Source organism: Pongo pygmaeus, chromosome 17, assembly GCF_028885625.2.
Source record: "Pongo pygmaeus isolate AG05252 chromosome 17, NHGRI_mPonPyg2-v2.0_pri, whole genome shotgun sequence".
Lineage (NCBI taxonomy): Eukaryota > Metazoa > Chordata > Mammalia > Primates > Hominidae > Pongo > Pongo pygmaeus.
The window spans coordinates 94,083,695-94,090,308 of NC_072390.2; the positions used below are offsets into that span (position 1 = coordinate 94,083,695).

The 6,614-nt window shown below is 49.9% G+C and overlaps 1 long non-coding RNA gene across 1 annotated transcript; it reads right to left on the reverse strand.

Annotated features, from left to right (window-relative positions):
* Positions 1-820: 820 nt before the first annotated feature.
* On the reverse strand, positions 821-2,122 carry LOC129018851 (uncharacterized). The gene is made up of 2 exons (XR_008495439.2): positions 1,713-2,122; positions 821-1,028 (listed from the first exon to the last, which is right to left on the reverse strand). It is a non-coding gene; the product is annotated as an uncharacterized LOC129018851 (long non-coding RNA).
* Positions 2,123-6,614: the final 4,492 nt, after the last annotated feature.

Here is a 6,614-nt window from a genome sequence, read left to right on the forward strand (position 1 = left end):
ATTTTTCAGAAAGACGGAAGCATGAAGACGTATAGTGCCTGGAAAGATGTTGTTTCCATCGTTTTTGAATTAGTAGCTTCCGCTAATTGTTTGCTTTCTCTGAACTTTTTTCTTTGTTTATATTTAAACATGTGAATTTACACTGACCCTGTGTTATTATTTCAAAGAATTTTGATTAGTACCTGGTGCTGAATCACAAGATACTGTCTTAAGTGGTCAACAGTCTTAACATGGCGCATTGAGGTGGACACATACATGGGCAAAATGTCATGAATTCAAAGAGAGAATAAAATGATACCAGACCTATGAAGATGTCCTAAATAAATCCCAATATAAAGGTTTAATTCCAGTGGACATTTTCAGCCAAGCTTTATACATGGAACCATGTGAATTCATGGTAAGATCAGTCTAAATGTTCCAAAGTCCAACATGGAAATAAGTAAAGTAAAATAATGGGTGGAAGGGACAGAACTTCCTTATGGAGAATTTCCAAGTGGAATTTGGAAATTCTTCCTTATTGGAATTTCCAATTAAATGTAAAAGAAATGAGGGAGCTAGAAAACCACACTATAACTGTTGTTGTGGGCAGTCTACCCAGAGATGCTAAAATCAGTGAGCAAAAGTTTAAATGTAGTAGAATATTTAAATACTTTCAAAGTATCTCTGCTTCCTGGAGTTATTTACTAAGTACAGAGGGAGAGTTAGTAACTTTGTAACCCTGGGAGACCTCGCCAAGCAATCACGGGCAACATCGCCAGGGTTTGGCACCTCTATGTCACACACCTCTGGATATGATCTGTTGAAAATCATTCATCATTGCTTTTATGATGTTCTGCCCAAAATGCATCACTTTAATCAGGAGAAAACATCAAGCAAGCACAAACTGAGGAACATTTTGCAAAGTGACTGGCCAGTACCTTTCCAAAAGGTGAAGGTCACGAACAACAAGGAAAAACTAAGGAACTGTCACGCCATGGAGACGGTGGAGGTGTGAGGAGCGGATGCAATGGGAGGCGCCGGGTTGGATCCTGAAACAGAAAAAGGACATTGTTGGGAAAACTGGTGAAATCAGAGTGAAGCTTGCCACTTAGTCAACAGCATTATGCAAATGTTAATTTCTTAATTCTACAGTCCTCACATGGCCATGCAAGATGCTGACACCAGACAGGTAGGGGAAGGGCACATGGGAACTGTCTGTACAATTTTTGCAACTTTTGTGTAAATCTAATACTATTTCAAAAAATTTTTGTAAACTGTCCAAAAACCTCCCGCTGTAGTCATGCTGATTTTCCTAGAGTCTGTCCAACATAACTGCAGGAAACATCATCACAGGACTTTATCCTGGAAGAGAAGCAGGTTAATACCTGATTTGGGGTGGGGGGAGAGAGAGACAGAGAGAGAGAGCCTGCAGAGAAGAGCCCCCAGTAGTCTCCGATGCCTGATCTATGATCAAATTCCCACCAAAACTTCAGCTGAAGCTTCGGGCTTCTGGTCTTTCCTCAAACAGCAGACTTTCTCCTGATGCCACCATCAAAAAAACCCTGCCCATCTCGACGGCAGGGTGCCAGCTGTATAGATCAGTGAATAAGTCAGTAAGATTAAAAGGTGATGGAAATGCGAAGGTCAGGGAGACTTGGGGGCACGGCTGTACCACGGGGGCTTCCTCACATCCCCACCTTTTCCATGTGGAACGTCACTCCCATCCCACTCACTTCATATCCAGCAAGTATTGAACAAGAAGTCCTGCCATTTAAAAAGAAAGGGAGAAGAGTTGGTCACAGCCAGAGAAGCATGTCGTCACTCAAATGCAGGAGAATCTGGCGGGCTGAGGATGTCTTTTATACCATTAAGAAGGACCAAGATACAGTCCTTTCTAAAACTGGGCTAGAGGCAAAAGAAAAAAAAAATTGCCTGGTGTTGAAGCAGAAACTCATGAGCCCATAAAGGGAGGCGGACCCTAAGGCGGAACAGAAGCGCGTCATCGCCGAGGCTCTCACAGCTCCCAGGATCTCATGAGCCCATAAAGGGAAGCGGACACGAAGGCGGGATGGAAGCACGTCATCACCGAGGCTCTCATAGCTCCCAGGGACTCATGAGCCCATAAAGGGAAGCGGACACGAAGGCGGAGCGGAAGCACGTCATCACCGAGGCTCTCACAGCTCCCAGGGACTCATGAGCCCATAAAGGGAAGCGGACACGAAGGCTGAGCAGAAGCACGTCATCACCGAGGCTCTCACAGCTCCCAGGGACTCATGAGCCCATAAAGGGAAGCGGACACGAAGGCGGAACGGAAGCACGTCATCACCGAGGCTCTCACAGCTCCCAGGGACTCATGAGCCCATAAAGGGAAGCGGACACGAAGGCGGAACGGAAGCACGTCATCACGGAGGCTCTCACAGCTCCCAGGGACTCATGAGCCCATAAAGGGAAGCGGACACGAAGGCGGAACGGAAGCACGTCATCACCGAGGCTCTCACAGCTCCCAGGGACTCATGAGCCCATAAAGGGAAGCGGACACGAAGGCGGGACGGAAGCACGACAGCGGCGGACAGAAGGCGTGGCGGAACACGTCATCACCGAGGCTCTCACAGCTCCCAGGACCTCATGAGCCCATAAAGGGAAGCGGACACGAAGGCGGGACGGAAGCGCGTCATCGCCGAGGCTCTCACAGCTCCCAGGACCTCCGCAAGCATGTTTCCAACAAGCCTTGCCCACGTGTGGTTTCCCGTGTGACTGACCACGGACCGAGGAGAGCTGGGCCCGCCCTGGGCACGAGGGACCACGGGCATCCTTTCCGCTGGTGCTGCCAACAGGCCTCCTTCCAGGGCAGAGCCACTCTCTGTGTTAAGTGTTTGCCCAGAAGCCGGCCACGTTTCCAAAACCGGGCACAGTGACTCTGAGATCAACACTCAAAAATATCATATCCAAAAGAATTCAAATTCCCCAGAAGGGAAGCTACAGAAATCATAATCGCTGTGTGGCCATGCCGCCCAGAGCATGTGACAGCCGGTGATGAGTGTCAGAGCCGCAACGCCACCCGGCACAGGCAGGAGGAGATGAAACATTTATGGTGTGAATTAAAACAAAAGGAAAAAAACAATTTTTTTTTTTGAGATGGGATCTGGATCTGTTGCTCAGATCCAGTGGAGCACAGTGGCTGGAGTGCAGTGGTGTGATCTTGGCTCACTAGAGCTTCCGCCTTCTGGGCTCAAGCCATCCTCGTGCTTCAGCCTCCGCAAGTAGCTGGGACCCCAGGGGTGCATCATCGTGACCAGAAAATTTTTACATTTTTTTGTAGAAACGCGTTTCACCATGTTGCCCAAGGTGATCTCAAACTCCTGAGCTCAAGCCATCTTCCCACCTCAGCCTCCCAAAGTGCTGCAGTTACAGATGTGAGCCACTGTGACCGGCCAGGAAATGATACTTTAAGTAAAATGCCTATGAGTCCATCACTAAAGGGAAAATCATTTCCATGGAGGCCTGTGTCATAGTTTATCCAGGATTTTAAAGAGATGCTGCTACTCTGCAGGTGTCTAATGTCATAGGATGGCAAAAGAGAGAAGCCTGAAATATTTATATGAATAGAATATGAAACTTAACTAATGGTGCCTGCTTCGATTACGTGCATTTTCACATGGCTACTAACCTGAAAGCCGCCCTCAATATTTTATAGGCTACCGATTCCTGCCTGGGCTACACGAGGCCTCTATGTTCTTTTACGAACATTGTCTGTCATTTATTATGTGATAGATGCACAATTGTAAATTACACGGAAGGCCAAAAAAAAAAATGTTTACGTTTTACACTGGAATGTTATTCCTGTAGTGTATTAATTATGTGAAGATAAGATGCCTGTTGAAATTTTTCAGAAAATATTTTTCTCCTCTCCAAAAGATTTTCATAATTATCAATGAGCAAAGCATAAAACCGTGGCTCTGCCAACTCTGTGACCCCACACTGTGTCACTACAGATTTTTTTTTTTTTTTTTGGCCATTACTCTTGACATCATTTCAGGACTCAGTGGTGGCCCCCGTCCTCTTCAAAAGCAGAGCGGGAACCTCCTGAAGGAGAGCCTGGCAAGTCCGCGACTGCCAGGCTGGCCTCTCTGCTGTGGGAGGCAGGAGGACCCTGCGTTTTCCACGCACGCACACAGCTCCAATTAGCTTTAATGAGAGTTACACATACGCATCCGAAACACAGACCCCATCATGCTTAAGTTAATGTGGGGCAAATTATAGTAAGGGAAATATCAGTACTTCTTAAAATGAAGTAAACAAGCTGTGAGACTCCATTAGCTGTGGAAGTTATTATGAATGCAGCAAACGTCCATGGCCTCCAGGCCCCACAGGTTGCAGGTATTGAGCACCCACTGAGCAGCAGGCCCTGGGCTGACCTGACGCTGTGTTATTGCCCACGGCCTGCAGTGGGAGGAAGGAGATGCAGGAGGAGGACGGCGGGTCGATGCCTGGCTCTGAGCTCCGTGGGGGCCTGACCCACTCTGAGGCTGCACTCTGCTCCTATCCCACACCACCTCCCCACCAGGCGTTGGTCAGGGCTCTTGAGGGGCTGCTGGAGGTGAAATGCTGTCCTTACCAGCCTAGGATAAAGCGACCTCAGCTCAAACCCAAACCGGAGTTACCTCCTTCCCACCAAAGCCAGCGCTCCTCCAAGGGGGCCTGTCAGCTCCTAGCACCCAGTCCATCCCTGGTGCAAACCAGGGCCCTAGGATCCATCTATTTCACCAGCACCACACTGCTGGTTCCAGCTTCCATGGGCCTCATTACCCTGGGGTAGAGCAGGGGACTCTAGACTGACCCCTTACGCACAGCCACCCCTTCAATCCATACTTCAGCCAGAGGCACCCTCAAACCTGCGACTCAGCTCATCCTAGCAGCATAAGTCTCAGCACCTCCCACTACACATGCAAGCACACGCACACACTTGCTCACAAATCTCAGCAACTTCACACACACATACACGCTCCCAAATCTCAGTGACTTCCCACCACACACACACACTCGCTCACAAATCTCAGTGATGTCCCACCACACACACAATGCGCACACACATGCACACTCGCTCACGAATCTGTGACATCCCACCACATGCACACACACACACTCGCTTACAAATCTCAGTGATGTCCCACCACACACACACAATGCGCACACACACGCACTCGCTTACAAATCTCAGTGACTTCCCAGGTTCCTGCATGACCACTTTCTGCACAGCCAAGCCCCTACCTGCCCTAGGAGACAACCCTCCTTCTCCCCATGTCCATCCACGGCTCAGGAAGCCACGCCCCAGCCTCCTCTGCATTTAGCGGGGCCAGCTGGCCGGCTCCAGCGTGCAGGCCTCGAGGAAGTGGTGCGGCCACTTCTAGGAAAAAGCACTGACTGTAGGTGAGTCCCCGCCGTCGCATTCAGGCAGATGTGGGCTCCCAAGATCGGAAACTCCACCCGGGCACAGAGTCACCCACAAAGGACAGCTGCCTCGGATCGTCGCAGACTCACAGTGGACTTTGGAAAGGAAAGAAAGAGACCCTGGAGGTGTCCACCTGCCGATATTCAAACTCATCCATCCCAACTAAGCCGCCATCTCTCCAAATCCCGGACGTCCGTCTCCACTTTGTGACTAAGACCCTGGGACCTGCCGTCACCTCCCCTAACTCCCATCTCCTCTCCCCACCTGTGCCTCTCTCACTCTCCTCCTCTAATTGGTCCCCATTCATCAAGATCTCAGCTCGATGATGCCTTCCCTAACCAGCCAAGGGGTAGCAACCCCACGGCCGGCACCTGGCCCCCATCGCTCCCTCCCTGCACTCATCCTTGCTGACTGGTCGGCCACTGTGTCTCTTCAACACCAGACCCGGTCCCACCTGCTGCGTTCCCTCTTCTGGCCTCAGGACTCTCGGGTTCCTTGTGTGTCCTCAGTAACATACTTACTGCAGTCTGAATTGGTGCCGAATTTCAGTGCTCTTACCAAATACACTTTTCACAGAATTAGTAACCAAATAGCCACATCTTCAAGTCAGGCTACAAAATTCTGTTTTATTTATCAGTTTTAACACAAATGTGAATCACTATCTAATTTTATTTTGCTTTTTCTAGGTCAGTTTCCTTTAAATAGCACAGGTTGTGGGATTCAAACTGGAAAATACCTCATTGAACTTGGAAATATGTCACAGTGCCAGGTCTACTTGGTCTCACCCAGCACCTGAATGGATGACATTAATAGAATCTCCTGGCATGGGAGAGGGGTGGTCTCTTGGAGGCTGTGGTGGCAGCTGAGAGGCCTGGAGCCAGCTGCTTCGTCCCCACTGCTCTGTGACTGCCCCAGCCCCCGGGCTGCAGGAAGAACGGATCCCAGAGTTACAGAACGCCAGGCCCGGGGGTGGCTGGGACTTGGCTGGGGCCAGCTTCACTCACCAGATGCAGGGCACATGTTCCCCAGGACACTCGCTGAGGCTGCCTGGCCCAGCAGGTACAGGACCAAGACACGATCATCACATCATCCCAGTCACCCACCCCATCAGGACACAACCAGGCCAACAAGAGCCATCTGGACGCTTCTCTCTGGCCACTGAGGTCTCACCGATGCTATCAGATAT